This window comes from Anolis carolinensis, chromosome 1 (assembly GCF_035594765.1).
Source record: "Anolis carolinensis isolate JA03-04 chromosome 1, rAnoCar3.1.pri, whole genome shotgun sequence".
NCBI lineage: Eukaryota > Metazoa > Chordata > Lepidosauria > Squamata > Dactyloidae > Anolis > Anolis carolinensis.
Genome location: NC_085841.1, coordinates 73,053,840 through 73,070,290, shown reverse-complemented (window position 1 = coordinate 73,070,290; position 16,451 = coordinate 73,053,840).

Sequence of the window (16,451 nt, the reverse complement as noted above, 5' to 3'; positions counted from 1 at the left end):
TTGAGGAAGCAAAGACCACCAGCATTGAAGCGATGCTCTTACGCCATCAACTCCGTTGGACTGGCCACGTTGTCCGAATGCCCGATCACCGTCTCCCAAAGCAGCTCCTCTACTCTGAACTCAAGAATGGGAAACGGAATGTTGGAGGGCAGGAAAAGAGATTTAAAGATGGGCTCAAAGCCAACCTTAAAAACTGTGGCATAGACACTGAGAACTGGGAAGCCCTGGCCCTTGAGCGCTCTAATTGGAGGTCAGCTGTGACCAGCAGTGCTGCGGAGTTTGAAGAGGCACGAACGGAGGGCTTAAGGGAGAAACGTGCCAAGAGGAAGGAGCGTCAAGCTAACCCCGACCGGGACCGCCTTCCACCTGGAAACCGATGTCCTCACTGCGGGAGAATATGCGGGTCAAGAATCGGTCTCTTCAGTCACCTAAGAACACACGCCCAAGATACCAAGGTTGGAAGACCATCGTCCTCGAACGTCGAGGGATCGCCTAAGTAAGTACTAAGTAAGTAAGATGCGTTGTTGTGAATTTTGTGGGTCTGGATTGTGGTTTTGTGGTGTGATTGTGTTGTTACAACCGGGAGGCAAGGCTTTTGCGTTGTGTTGTCAAGTTTTGTATTTCTGGGGCATTTAGTTGTGTGCTAAGTTTCGTATTTCTGGGGCGTTTAGTTGTGTTGTTATAGTCACGATGCATTGTTGTGAGTTTTATGGGTCCGGATTGTGGTTTTGTGGTGTGGTTGTGTTGTTACAACCGGGAGGGAAGGCTTTTGCGTTGTGTCGCGAAGTTTCGTATTTCTGGGGTGTTTAGTTGTGTTGTTATAGTCACGATGCGTTGTTGTGAGTTTTGTGGGTCCAGTGTGGTTTTGTGGTGTGATTGTGTTGTTACAACCGGGAGGCAAGGCTTTTGCATTGTGTTGCCAAGTTTTGTATTTCTGGGGTGTTTAGTTGTGTTGTTATAGTCATGATGTGTTGTTGTGAGTGTTGTGGGTCCGGATTGTGGTTTTGTGGTGTGGTTGTCTTGTTGTAACCGGGAGGCAAGGCTTTTGCATTGTGTTGCCAAGTTTCGTATTTCTGGGATGTTTAGTTTTGTTGTTATAGTCACTGCGCCCGCAACTTTATCCTTTTATATATATAGATAATCTGCACTTTGAATTGGGCTAGAAATACACAGGCAGGTAATGGAACTGTTTTAACGGGGGGGGGGGGGGGGTGTGCTCCCTGTAGGTAGCTCCTGTCAGTAACCTAGCCACTGGCATGCAAGCTTTAATTGTGCAAAGGCCCTCCCAGCCATCGCCGATACCTGGGATTAAAGGTTCAGCTCTGAGTCCAATAGAAACCCCAAGCTGCAGACCTCCATCCTTAAGGCGAGTGTTACCCATTCAGCACAGGTTGCCACCCTATACATTTTAATATGTGTATTTGTGGTATTTTTACAATGCTTACATTTTTTAATTATTATGTGACCCACTACAAGGAGAAGTGGATAAGAAAAATTATTATTATTATTATTATTATTATTATTATTATTATTATTATTAAATTGCTATTCTTATTCTTATTAGCCATAATTAAACAGTATTTTGCCTTTAAAAACATGCATATGGTCAACCTAATTTAGTGAGCAGAACACTCTTTCAGAGTATTATTCTCACTATTTCCATGCATGCAATTTTTTTTTATTTCTACAGCATGAAGAATAGTAGGAGCTTTGTTGTACAAAGTTTTAGATTTGATCTCAGTTGAAAAACTTAATGCCAGCAAACAAAGGTAGTATGGGTTTTATCTTACATTGCAGAATACTTGGGGGATCCTGGAGAGGGGGCAGAAAAGTGATTTGTATAGTTTTTAAACTACATTCATTAATAAATAGTTCTTGATGAGATCCAGTTGATCCAACAGTCGATAGACCCTGGCATTTTTGGTTCATATACCCAAACCATACTTCAGAAGCAGCTCATCATTGCCTTTTTATTGTTTTGTTGCCATGCTATTACCTTGCTGAGTTTATTCTATGCCCCAGGAAAATTCTGTGGAATGAAGGGTGTTTTTTTTTCTAAAACAAAAACTATGGCAAAACAAGAGTTTGAAATATATGTGCATACATACAACCTCTCCTGTCTAGCAGCAACATTTTTAGGAGACTTGGAGAAATCAAGCTGAAACTGTTTCCAGGGTAAAATATAGTTTTGGATTCGAACACACAAATGTCTTTTCAGCTGAACAATCAACACTTCTGCCTTGGATCATTGCACATTTCCTTGACCTATGGTGCATTATAGTGGGAACATTGGCGTTGAATTTTCACATGATAAGCTGTTCCTCCAGTTTCTCCACTCTAATAAGGTGAAAATGGGCATTTCATTAACCGGCAGTCACCCAGTCCTTTTCCATTCACATACTTTTATGGTAATAATAGTTTTACACATTTTTTCACACCTCTGATCTCAAAGGATCCCAGATCATTTTACAGCTATTTACAGGAATCCCTTCATCCGCCAGTGAATTGACACCCAGCTCTCTAGGACAACATACAGTCTGTTTAGCAGTAATGCAACTGTGTTGAAATGAAGATTTCTCTTTCTCTGGGGTGTGGGAACTTTTCTTGGCCATTTGGATATTTATAATGTCAATCATGGGCACACACAATTTTCAACTTAAGAATCAGCCTGCTTATTTTGGCAGGGGTGAAGAGTGAGCAGCATAAAGGCAACCAACAATGGCACCTTGGTAAAAAACAAACAAACAAACAAACAAACAGAGGAATAGGATGAAGGAAAAGGAGGCTGATGGCTTTGCTTTCACAGTCCTATTTGGACACCTCTACTCTCCCCCCCCCCCCCCATTTCCAGAGATGATGGCACCCAGCTGCTGGGGTTGGCCAAAGAAGGCTTTCTATTTGAAACTTTGTGTTGTATAGTGCAGATCCACATTAGAGGGAATCCCCTTTGTATTATGTCCCACAACACTGGACTGGGGGTTGCCTGTATTTAAATTCCAAGGAGCTAGTTGGACTTTGAGCAGTAAGCAAGGCTCGGCTTTTGTGGTCTGAAATTTGGGCTTTCCTAGGCAGGAAGGCTCCCAGTGCCTCTCAAAGGAGGAATAAAGCCGCCTTAACTGGCATGCAGTCCACAAGTGAATCAAAGGAGGCCCATGGGTTTCTGGCTCTCATTTTTCATTCCTCAGGTGACCAGACTTCTTGCTTGTGGGGTTGCTCTTTATTTACTACAGTGTATTTCCCCTGTCGACCCCCAAGTGGCACAGCAGATTAAACTGCTGAGCTGCTGAACTTGCTCATCAAAAGATCGGTGATTCAAATCCGAGGAGCAGGATGAGCTCCCGCTGTTAGCCCCAGCTTCTGCCAGCCTAGCAGTTCGAAAACATGTAAATGTGAGTAGATCAATAGGTACCACTCCGGTGGGAAGGTAACGGCATTCCATGTAGTCATGCCGGCCACATGATCTTGGAGGTGTCTACGGACAATGCTGACTCTTCGGCTTAGAGATGGAGATGAGCACCAACCCCCAGAGTCGGACACAACTAGACTTAATGTCAGGGGGAAACCTTTACCTAAAATCTATTTCCCCTGTAGTCCTACATACCCTAAAGGCACCATATCAATGTCGGTATTTGGGTAGGAGACCAAAGGTGTGGTTGCCTTGGCAGGGCCAGACCAAGGGCCATACATTCGCCACTACTGATCTAGTTGGAGGACAGAAGAGAGGATTTCACCCTATGTAGTATATTTCTGCTATTAGTTAACATTTCTTCTCTCATGTCATCTAAATACCATAAAAATAGTGGAAGAATTCAAAAGGCAAAATACTGCAGACCCCAACATCCATTTGGAAGTTTTAAAATATAATTTTCATTGAGATGACCACAAAATAGCTACCTTTGCTGGTTCGAAAATGTTGAGAAGTCTTCCCCTGCCACAGACTGTGTATATTCTCAACAAAGAGAGAGAGAGAGAGAAATACAGAGTGGGGGAAAAGAAGATACACACAAAGCAGTTGTACATTTCACTAATCTTAAGGTTCATCTAGATGAAATAAAAGCCCCGGGAATTGCTGGATTTCTGTACAAACTGATTTCCAAATAACATTTTGGTTGTCCTGGTATATTTCCAGCAAATTCCCAATATTGCTGCAATCTACAGGATGTCCCAAAAGTCTCCATACATAAGGAAAAATAACACACTCTTATATTATATTATGTTATAAATATATATTTATATTTATATATTTATACTTTCAGATTTGCAGCATGTAGATAATATTTTGTAATGAATATTTTGTAAATAAAGGTACATTTAGCTACAAAGTAGGGAAGGATACCATCATCCATTTTTGAAGGCATAGACATTGCCTTTACGCAAGTTAGTGGAGACATTGGTCTATTGTCTTTTCATTGTAGTGAAAGGTGTGTATGTGTGCTTTCTCTTTCTCTATGTGTTCATGGTTCAAGCAGGACACACATGGGAAAGACAGGGGATTGCAAGCGTCAATCAGCTATGACCAAAGAGTCACATTCTTCTATCTCGATTTGAAGAGACCACAGTCAGTTAAATAACACCACTCTGCATTTTTCAAAAAGTAAAACTGGGTTTTTATGTCTGCTGTATAAGCTTTGCCTTCCAGTTTTGTTGATAACACATTTCTCAGCTCACCTTACAGTACTAATAATCTTCACAGTAGTTGTTCTCTTCCTTGAACCTATTTTAGTTAAGAATGTACCTTGCATTAAACAATGACTAGTTTTACAATGGCAACAGACAATCACAACATCATCTCCCTCCCTGAGTTGCTCTGAAAGTTAATTTTCCCACTGAGCACTTCATCAATGCATAGTTATGATCATTCTGAAACTGGGTAGATGGTTTGTATTTAAATATTAATGTTTGTGTAGTTATTAGAATATTTGATGATTTGTCCAGGAGCACAGAAAAATTGCATACAGCATGTCATTTATGGTAATGCAGAGAAGAAGCATTTTTAGGGTAAAAACTTGTTCCAGATTTGTGGCTGCCCTGACAAACAATACTTTGCAATAATGCTAGTGTTCTGCTTTTGTGAGTCTGTGTGCTTGTGTATATCTCTCTCTCTCTCTCTCTCTCTCTCTCTCTCTCTCTCTCTCTCTCTCTCTCTCTCTCTCTCTCTCTCACACACACACACACACACACACACACACACACACACACACACAGAGAGAGAGAGAGAGAGAGACACTGATTTTTAGAGGTAGGATTCCAGAACACATTATTCATAGCCTGTAGAGATTATTTTCTTTCTGTGGTGAAAACATGCTGTTTTTGTGTTTTGAATGTTTATTGTTCAGTTGCATGAAGAACTCAAAAGTGAGAAAGCGGACATAATGGAAATAAATATCTCCAGTTCTCTCTATTTCCTCAGGTGATTGTTTGCCTAGCAAATACCCACTTCTGCTGCAGCGAATACCAGCACTTGGAAAAATTACATTTTTAGGCTACAACTCACAAATTCCCTAACCAGGATGATCAAGTGTACTTTGAAAAAAGCTCTGGGAAATTCTCTTCTTTGACAAATTATCAGACAGAAGCTTGATGCACCACGATTTCAGGGGCTTTGGCCTTGCAGTTCCCCCTTTTCAATTACACAATCCATGCAGAACAAGTCATAAACACAGCTGCCTTGTGGACAGGCAAGAAATTAAGATGTATTTTATACAGCGTTTTGTACCCGGACATTTTCAGGTACTGTACATAAATAAAAGCATGGCATTGCAAAAGTTTTCTAACCATCAAAGCAAGTCTTGGTTTTGTTTGCCTATTTTTACATTTAAAAATCACAGTACATGATGATTTCTGTTCATTTTAGTTTTAAACAGTGGGTCAAATTACATATTATCATGCAAATGTGTTGGCCAGGCAGCTAAGAAAGGACAAGAGGTGTTTCCCAAGTATAAAGATTATCACTGAATTCTAAAGTCAGAATCACCCATGCCATAGTATTACCGATTTCTATGTGGCTATTTTCCCCCACTGTGCCAGGCACTAGTACCATATTTATGTCTATTAGCTACAATTATTTCTTTATTGCTTAGAAAAGTGCCAAAGACTGGTAACCAAAGGCTAAAGGACCAGCTTTACTCTGGGGACTAGTATTGTAAATTGTTATTCTGGACCTTCAGGTCATTTCCATTTATGATGCCCTAAGACAAACCTACAATGAAGTTTACTTGACAAGAGGGTGAGACAGTGTGGCTTGCTCAAACGGACCCAATGTGTTTCCAAGTCTGAGCAAGGATTTAAACCCTGATCTCAAGCGTTATAGTCTAAAATCCAGCCACTACAACACACTGGCTCTCCTATTTTGAGTAGCACTATTTTAAAGGGGTGCAGTTGCTATCTTAACTGTTTTCTGTGGTTATCTGTGCTTACTAATCGACAACATCTTATAAGAACATTTAGCTTCTTGTCAATTTGTGTAGTCTCTGTGTTGTCTCTCACATAGGCTGCTGTTTTCTCAGTGGAACAATGTTTATTAGTCATCAGCCTATGGCGTTATTAGGTATTTGCCCAAAGATGCCTAAAATAATAAAGATTCCTCGGGTTGGGAACCCGGAGCGCATACAAATGTATACATGTTATGGTTTTAAGAACTGGTTTTTCACTTCCCAAAATGTGCACAGAGGACCTATAGAAATCTTTTGTCGTGCTTTTGCATGAAAATAAGCCAGCTCTGCATTTTTCTCAACTAGTTATGCTTAAGATGCATAAAGTCATATACCATGTTTTGATGCTTTGTTTAACTGGAAGGTTGGCATTTCAGAGACACAAAGAAAACTGAATTAATAAGCTCTACCGGTGCCTCTTCATCATTTCCTTATGCCCTTCATTGCTGCTGTAAAGTCTTCAGTCCCTGCGGGAGGACTTGTATACAAGTTATACCTTACCCCATAGTTGCTGTAATAATAGATAATGGCTACATTTATATCTGGGTAGCTGCAAGTTTTCCTTCTAAGAAGTGCATAAGGGTTATTCGCTAGATATAAGCAGATATAAACTATGTGTAATTCTTCTATCACACTGCAAAACTATGTATGTAGGCTTGATTTTAGCATGGAGCTCTGCATCCTTTGTTTCTTGGCTTGTGTTTAAAAGTTTCTAGCCCTTATGGCTGTCAAGATTCACGTGAAGGTGTAGAGCAGTGGTTCTCAACCTTCCTAATGCCTCATGTTGTGGTGAGCCCCAACCATAAAATTATTTTCGTTGCTACTTCATAACTGTAATTTTGCTACTGTTATGAATCGTAATGTAAATATCTGATATGCAGGATGCATTTTCATTCACTGGACCAAATTTGGCACAAATACCCGATACACCCAAAGTTTAATACTGGTGGGATTGGGGGGGGGGTGATTTTGTCATTTGGGAGTTGTAGTTGCTGGGACTTATAGTTCATCTACGATCAAAGAGCATTTTGAACTCCACAAACAATGGAATTGAACCAAACTTGGCACACAGAACTCCCCTGACCAACAGAACAGACTGGAATGCTTTGGTGGGCATTGACCTTGAGTTTGGGAATAGCAGTTTGCCTACATCCAGAGAGCACTGTGGATTTCAAACAATGATGCCTCTAAACCAAACTTGGCACAAATACTCTATATGGCCAAATTTGAACATTGGTCGAATTTGGGGGGAAAAGACCTTGACATTGGGAGTTGTAGTTGCTGAGATTTATAGTTCACCTACAATCAAAGAGCCCCTTGAACCCCACCAATGATTGAATTAGGCCAAACTTCTCACACAGAACCCCCAAGATCAACAGAAAATATTGGTCTTTGGTGACCCCTCTGAACCCTCCTCGTGACCCCCCCCCCCCCAGGAGTCCCGACCACCAGGTTGAGAAACGCTGGTGTGGAGGTAACACCTGATTAAATTTCAAAAGTCAAAGGAAAGGTGAGTAAAAGGATTTCTAGCAATTAGGGGGAGGATTTCAGTACTTGGAAAGTTCCCTGCCTTCCTATTTATGAAAAGAGTCCCCAAATATATGTAAATTGGCTCCATGTGCCCCATTCATTCAACTTTCTTTGAAGCAAAATTTTATTACTATCCTTTTTCTCTCTTTCCCTCTCTTGCGCTCTCTCTCTCTCTCTCTCTTTCTGTGTCTCTCTCTCTCTTCAGCAGAGAGCCACATTGCCTTGGACGTAACTGAGAATTTTATCAAGAGAAAATGAAGCATGCCTCTAGCACAAACTGGATAGATACTTCAAAGTGAACCCAGCATAGCGGAGAATATATGCTGCACAGATATAAGGAGTTTACAGACCCTGAGATTTATAGAGATTGTTGTTTACCAGTTCATTCCAGGTATTTGTCAGGAGAGATAATGTATAGGTAGACAGTGGTGTATCAGGACAAGCGAATGTTGGGCATGATACTTTGAGGTGATAAAACATTGTTTAGAGTGATCACACATTTTAGAGTTTTGAAATGCCCCAAACACCTTAGGTTTCACATTTTTCAGGAAATGAAGTGTTGTGCATTAATATATGCATTATACTCTTTGATAATAATTGCTTACCTCACTTGGGTGTCACGAGAATTAATTTACAAGTTAATATTTGTAAAACACTTTGAAGATAAAAAGGCCTCTATAAATATGTATTATTGGTATTTATTGTTATTAATAAGCTACATTTATTCATACATGTCATAGTCACTAATCCATGCAAACTGGAAGGCTTCGAAAAGTCTGGCTTTTTGAGTTGACAAAAGTGTGAGCAGTCAACTAAATCACTCTTTATCTATTGAATAAATGGTTCTCTTCCTTCCCTACTCGGCTCTTTCTCAAATGATCAAACAGAAGCTAATAAGTCATAACATTTTCTAGAATGAAAATTAATATAGGAAATGTGATTCTAAATATTTTTACATATTAAGAAGCAAGTGCCTCCACATAGGACTCTGGCCTTAATCTCCAAATACTTTGTTTGCTATTCATTGCTAATCATTATCTGTAAGGGTAAATGCCTTTTTCATAGTGGTAGAAATCATGTGTATTTCCTAATGTTGTCAAACTGCAACTCCTAGCATTCCTCACTACTGACTATTAGCAAGAGCTGGAGGGATCTGAAGTTGATCAACATCTGGAGGGTTCACAATTCGGGTATATGAGCACTGGTTTATTCTGACATGAACTAGAAACAGGGCTGGCCCAAAGTATTTTACTGCCCGATGGTAAAGGCAGGGCGGCTCTCTTTCTTATGCCACATAAAGAAATTGACTGGATTCCCGGTGTAATCTCAGCAATGTAATAGCTACCTATATCATGCTTGAGGGTGCAATGCCAGTTGAAGAGAAAAGAAGGATGTGAATTTCTTTTGCTGCCGTTTTTGTATTTTACAACATCTTAATTTTTCAAAGTAGTATTTCTATAATAGGTGTGAAATATATATCGTAATCTCTGCCGACTATGGCAAGTGAGTGTGAAACAAATATTCCCCACATGCAATGTAATATATATATATATATATATATATATATATATATATATATATATATATGCCATTCAGGTACAGCAATAATGAGTACAATATATTCAGCCTAAGTAGATACCATAGATTTTGTTTCTTCTGACCATTTTAGAACAAGACAAAGAGTGTAAAATGGATCATACCTTGGGAAAGAGAAATTCAATCATAACACAAGCCTCAGAAACAAGACAATGTAAAACATGCTTCTTTCCAATCTAGCCACTTGATTATTGCCTTTTCAGTGTTTGCTGTATTACCAGAGAGGGATTTGTTCCTAATTGCTGCGTGGTTTGATTTGGAACTGCTCTGCTAAGGACATTTTATTCCTACTGTGTCTGAGCTTAGTATTATTGAGATGAACTTATTGGCACCCAAAGGGATTTATTAGCAAACAATGAAATTAGTGTTAGAGGCAAGATTGTTCATCCCAAGCAATATTTATTAACATTAAGAAAAATTGATTAATGGTGATTAGGGCTTACTCTTGTACATGCATTATTTTTTTTCAGTCATTCAAATGGCACACACATTTAAATAGTCCACTCAAAAGCCCTATTGTCTTTCAGTTTTGTGTTTATTCACGTACTCTAGTAGTCAATCAAAACCTAAGGTGAATACTGGAGCCAATACATTACTGAAGATGGTTTTTTTGCTAAGACAGAGGGACAATTTGCACGTTAGCAGTGTTCTACTGAAGAAAGTCCTAATATACTATTAGAGATTGTGCCCCATTTTGAAAACACTGCCCATGTTGCCTGGAATCCCAGGGGTCTGTTCCCAGTTGGTTCCAATCAAGCCACTCAGAGATGAGGGCAGAATCAGAGGTTTATTGCTCTGTTGATCAAAAAAGGATGTCAGGGGAAATTCTCAGATCTGACATGCTATCTGTTTACAAATATTGACATTTTACAGACAATTGACTCTGATTGGTATACATTATGATCCACTGCCTTATTGGTTCAAAATATATTCATTGCTCTCATGTTTTACAGCCTGTGATTGGTGTAAAGTGTAGGGTGGGAAACTTAATAAAGTTTTCATTGGAAGAAATTGTGAGTCCCTCTGTGTTGAAGTCATCCCTATTCTGCCAGCAGGAGCTTTCTGGGAAATGGATGTTGCTGGGGACAATGGTCAGTGATAGCTATTGGGAGGAATGGTCCTGGAATAAAGAGATTTCTTTAATAGAGCAACAATGAAAAGGGGTGTAGTGATGGGCTTGGATGCCCTCTGGGTGGAATCTATGATGTACCTGCATGATCGGCATGCCCTCTGATTATCTACTTTCCAATCTTATTATTGAGCCCAGGGTTTGACTAAGAAGGAAATTCTGTTCTTCTGTAACTTATGCCTATTATATGGTGGTGGGAAGAAGGATCACACAAATACAGGCATGGGAGAAATAGGATGTGTCCTGGTTCCTGTAGGTATGTCTGACACCTCCTTTTTTTTTTTTTTTTTTTTTTTTGCTTATTGTAGATTTGGAACCTCATGACATGGGTTGCAAACTGCTTATTTATGAAATTTGATATTGCTCTCCTTGTATTGTTGGACTTGTGGGATTTTTCTGCCACCTCTTCCAAAGTAACTTGGCTATCTTTAAATATTATGCACTCCTTATTTCAAGTGGTGAGGTTCAATAAGAATATTCACTGGATCTAACACACATGACTGAAGTAGTCTTTTGTCACATCCAGAGACACACAACTTGTTTCCAAAATTAACATTTCTGTGAGACTTTCTAGGACATTTTTAGAAATAAATGTACACAACACTACACATTTTATAATAGGTTGGTGGATAAATAGATACATGCTTTAGTCAATGGGGGAACTGCATAAATAAGGAAAATATATACATAAATTCACAGTTTAGGAACAACGTATTTAAAATATGCACACACATTCAGACATATACTTATCACAGCAGGATACAAAAAACAAAGCGGGAAAGGTTGAATTTGGAGAAATGCAACTAAATCAAAATTCCATATATCTGAGACAACAAATTACCTTGGCATGGCTCCTCAGCTTAGCATCAGATAGACTGACAAAACACAGAGTTAGTGAAAAGGGGTGTGGCAGTTATAGCTGATATTTGGACACTATCTAGATAAGAAGTGCAGACTTCATGGGCAACACAAAGTGGTTTGAGAGAAATGTGAGCATCTAAAACTTCTAAGAAATTCTCTTTAAACTAGAGCTATTTCTGAAACAATTTGGTCAGCCCCATTCATGGATACGGATTCTGTAGCCATGAATTTAACCATTTCTTTATTTATTATTACATGCATTTATACCCCGCCCTTCTCCCCGAGGGGGATCAGAGCGGCTTACATTCTGCCACGAGGGCCAGCAACAAATATACTAAAAAACAAAACAATTAAAACATGATAAAAAGTATACAAAAATTAAAACGCTGCAAGGCAGCGATATTGCACCATCCTCAGTCATTCACTACTGCTACAATTACAGATTTGCGACCCGATTACATCAGCCAATGAGCTTATTCGCTGAATGCCTGGGCGCAGAGCCAAGTTTTTAGTTTCCTTCTAAATCCCAGGAGGGATGGGGTTTGCCGGATATCACTGGGGAGGGAGTTCCACAGCCGAGGAGCCACCACCGAGAAGGCCCTGTCCCTCCTCCCCACCAGCCGCGCCTGCGAGGCAGGTGAGATCGAGAGCAGGGCCTCCCCGGAAGATCTTAAGGTTCTAATGGGCTCATAGGAGGAGATACGTTCGGATAGATAGGCAGGACCAGAACCGTTTAGGGCTTTGTAGGTCAAAACCAGCATTTTGAATTGGGCTCGGTAGCATATCGGCAACCAGTGGAGCTGGCTTAGCAGGGGGGTTGTACGCTCCCTGTAAGCCACTCCCGTTATTAACCTGGCTGCCGCCCGCTGCACCAGCTGGAGCTTCCGGGCTGTCTTCAAAGGCAGCCCCACTTAGAGTGCGTTGCAGTAATCCAGCCGGGATGTGACCAGAGCGTGGACCACCGTGGCCAAGTCAGACCTCCCAAGGAACGGGCGCAGCTGGCGCACGAGGCGGAGTTGTGCGAAGGCTCTCCCGGCCACCACTGAAACCTGAGGCTCCAGGCTCAGCGATGAGTCCAGGATCACCCCCAGACTGGGAACCTGCGTCTTTAGGGGGAGTACGACCCCGTCCAACACAGGCTGTTCAGCCTTGCGTCCAACACATTCCCTGTTCAGCCTTGCAACTAACCAGGAGGACCTCCGTCTTGTCTGGATTCAGTTTCAATTTATTGGCCCCCATCCAGTCCGACATAGCGGCCAGACACCGGTTCAGGACCTGGACAGCCTCCTTAGTGACAGATGGGAAGGAGTGACAGAGCTGGACATCATCTGCATACAGATGACACCGGACCCAGAAACTCCGGATGATCTCTCCCAGCGGCTTCATGTAGATGTTAAACAACATGGGGGACAATATCGACCCCTGCGGGACCTCACAGGACAATGGCTGTGGAGCCGAGCAGGTGTCCCCCAGTGACACCATCTGGGATCGTCCCTCCAGGAAGGACCGGAGCCACTGCAGAACAGTGCCTCCAATGCCCAACCCGGCGAGTCGTCCCAGAAGGATACTGTGGTCAACGGTATCGAAGGCCGCTGAGAGGTCCAGCAGAACCAGCAAGGACACACTCCCCTTGTCCAGTTCCCGGCGAAGATCATCGACTAAGGCGACCAAGGCTGTCTCGGTACCATGCCCCGGCCTAAAGCCAGACTGTGCCGGATCTAGAATATCAGCATCTACCAAGAATGCCTGGAGTTGCGCTGCCACCACCCGTTCCTCGACCTTGCCCAAAAAGGGGAGATTGGAAATCGGCCGATAGTTATCCAATTGATTGGGGTCCAGTGATGGCTTTTTCAACAGCGGTTTTATCACAGCCAATTTGAAGCTCGCTGGAACAATGCCGTCCCTAAGGGAGGCATTCACCACCACCTTCACCCACTCGGCCAATCCCCCTCTGGCTTCTCTCACCAGCCAGGATGGGCAGGGGTCTAGGATGCAGGTAGTGGCCCTCGCCTCTCCAAGCACCTTGTCCGCATCCTCGAGCTCAATTAATTGAAAAGAATCCATCAAAATAGGACAAGAAGGTGCTCGTGTTACATCCTCGGAGACTGCCGTTAATATGGCGTCGAAGCCAGAGCGGATCAGAGCGACTTTATCCGCGAAGAACCGAGCAAATGCTTCACAGCGAGCTGCCAAGCTGTCAGGGATCCCATCTTGAGTGGTGGGATTTAACAAACCTCTGACAACTCGAAACAGCTCCGCCGGACGGTTCTTCGCGGACGCAATATTAGCTGCAAAGAAGGCGTTCTTTGCAGCATCTATTGCCGCGGCATACGCCTTCAGAAAAAGGTGCAGCCGTGTTCGGTCTGATTCGTTCCACTTCTAGCGCCACACGCGCTCTAGACCCCTCTTCTTTCGCTTCATCCACTGCTTTAAAATATTACAAAAAGGTCCAAAAAAGAAACATTTTATAAGGCATACTATTTTACATATATAAGGCACACTATTTTACTACACTATTGTGTATAATGTGACTGATTTTGGTATTTATTGTTGTGTCCTGTAATTAAACCCCAATGAATGCCAAGGGCTCACTATATCTTGTTGTGTACAGGTAAAGAAATGCTTGCTGAAAGCATGGCTCTGCAAGATAATTCTTGAGTAGGAAAGAGGATGAAGAAAGCAAAGGTTGTGCTGTTAGCTGCCAAGAGATTTTAAAAAATAAATAAAAGCTCAATTTCTATAAAATATGCCCTTAAAATTATACAGCATCAGTTGTACTCTGATGACTGACACATCAATGTCAAGCACACATTATGCAGCTACTTTATTTACACAGCTGCCTTGGACATGGCAAAAAAGAGAAGCACAAAGAAAAAAGGTCAAAGGTGGTCAAGCTTTCTATACGTAATTAGCCATTTACATTAGGACTGATTTCTTTAAGTGGTTTAATAGTCTGTTGAAGTACTACACTTAAAGTGGAAACCTGCAACACAGTGTGTTCTGAAGAAAAGGAGAAAAATATCAGGAGAAATCACCAGGCTGGGGAAGGGTTACCTACCTGCACAGAGAAGAGGAAAGATAGTAATCCAGTAAAGTACATGCTGTAATGCATGTATTATTCTGAAAGAGGCAAACGTAGGCTGCTTGGTTTACATACTACTGTGACCATTTTGAAGAACTGAGAGTTAAAATACGACCACTTTACACGCTATGCTTTGTAGCCATGATAATTTTAGATGCATGCCTAAACACAAAAATGTTTGAATGCAAGTAAGATGTCATTGCTGTAGCATGTATCATAAAGATCACATTTGTCAGGGAGCAAGGATTGGTTGCAGTTCGATGACAGGGATATTGTCAATAGCAAATCTAGTTTTAATATCTTATGAGATGTACAACTTTGTCAAATAGAAGCTATTGTATTCAAGAGACACTCCCTCTGGAATATTTTGTAAATAAAGAATAATAAATACTGCATAGTACTGTATTCTGTTGTCCATGTGTACAGGTGGAATAAATCTTGCAAAAATGAATAACACAACACCTTACATATTCCTATCTGCAACTGATCAGTGGCTCAAGAGTACAGATACTGCAATTCCCTTGACTATTTATGGCTGTGGTTTAACATTGCTGTAGGAAGGAAGTAATGTTTATGGAAATGGCATTCTTTAAATGAACTGTCAAGCAATTACAGTATTAATTGAGCCCCAGTGGTGCAATGGGTTAATCCCTGGTGCCAACAGGACTGCTGACTGTTGGCACAGGTCAGCGGTTCAAATCAGGGGAAAGTGGGTGAGCTCCCTCTGTCAGCTCTAGCTCCCCATGCAAAGACATGAGAGAAGCCTCCCACAAGAATAGTAAAACATTAAAACACCTGGGTGTCCCCAAAGCAACGTCCTTGCAGACGGCCAATTCTCTCACACCAGAAACTACTTGCAGTTTCTCAAGTCGCTCCTGACACCAAAAAAAACTACTCATTGTTGGGGTGCAGTAAAACTTAAGAGATAGACAGATGGATGGACAGACGGAAAGAAGGAAGGAAGGAAGGAAGGAAGGAAGGAAGGAAGGACTACTACAGATACAGGGATTTGTCCTTTAACAGTGAAATTATACAACAACTATCCAGAAGACAAAAACTATTGAATCTTGACAATCAGCAAAGTCCAGTATTCATATGGAAGTCCCAAATGAGATTTCCTCCTTCAGTTTACTTGTGAGAAGATTCACACAATTTTATTCATAAGTAGAGAATGGGGATATCCTCCTTGTGGCCTCGTTTAATTTTGGCATTTTTTTTAAAAAAAAAAAATCCATCCCAACTTGCTTTATGATTAAAATTATCTTTGCCAACAAATTAAAAATGATTACAATGTGAAATTTTAAAAGTCAACAAGCATGATAACATCATAATTTAATAGAAACTGAAAGTGGAAAACCTAGCAATTTACTATGTATTTAAACAGCAAAGACTATATTTGCAAGCTTTTCTAGGAAGGATATTCCATACAATGGAAGCTCCTAATAATGGAGACCCTTAGTGTTTGTCAGTCAAAAATTGTATAGAGGACAATGGACCGCTCAGACTAATAATCTCACCATGCATGACCTGAAACTAGCACATGTATTTTTCCTGTGTTGCCTCACTGCACAGTAGAAGTTATAGCTTACATGCTATGTATCAACTGGAAAATGTGTTTAAACTAGGGCTGAAGGAAAGGTAGTCACTCTGCTAACTGTTCTGTCTTCCTTCGTCAAAATAGTACTGCACTTTGGTCAAGACTTTGGTCAAAATCTTTCCAAAACAGATGTTAGGGGCACAATCGTTCCCTTTCCCCCACTCTTCATAAAAGGAAAAGAGAAAGAAAGACAACATCATTCCCTCCATTTGATCCCCCTCAGAA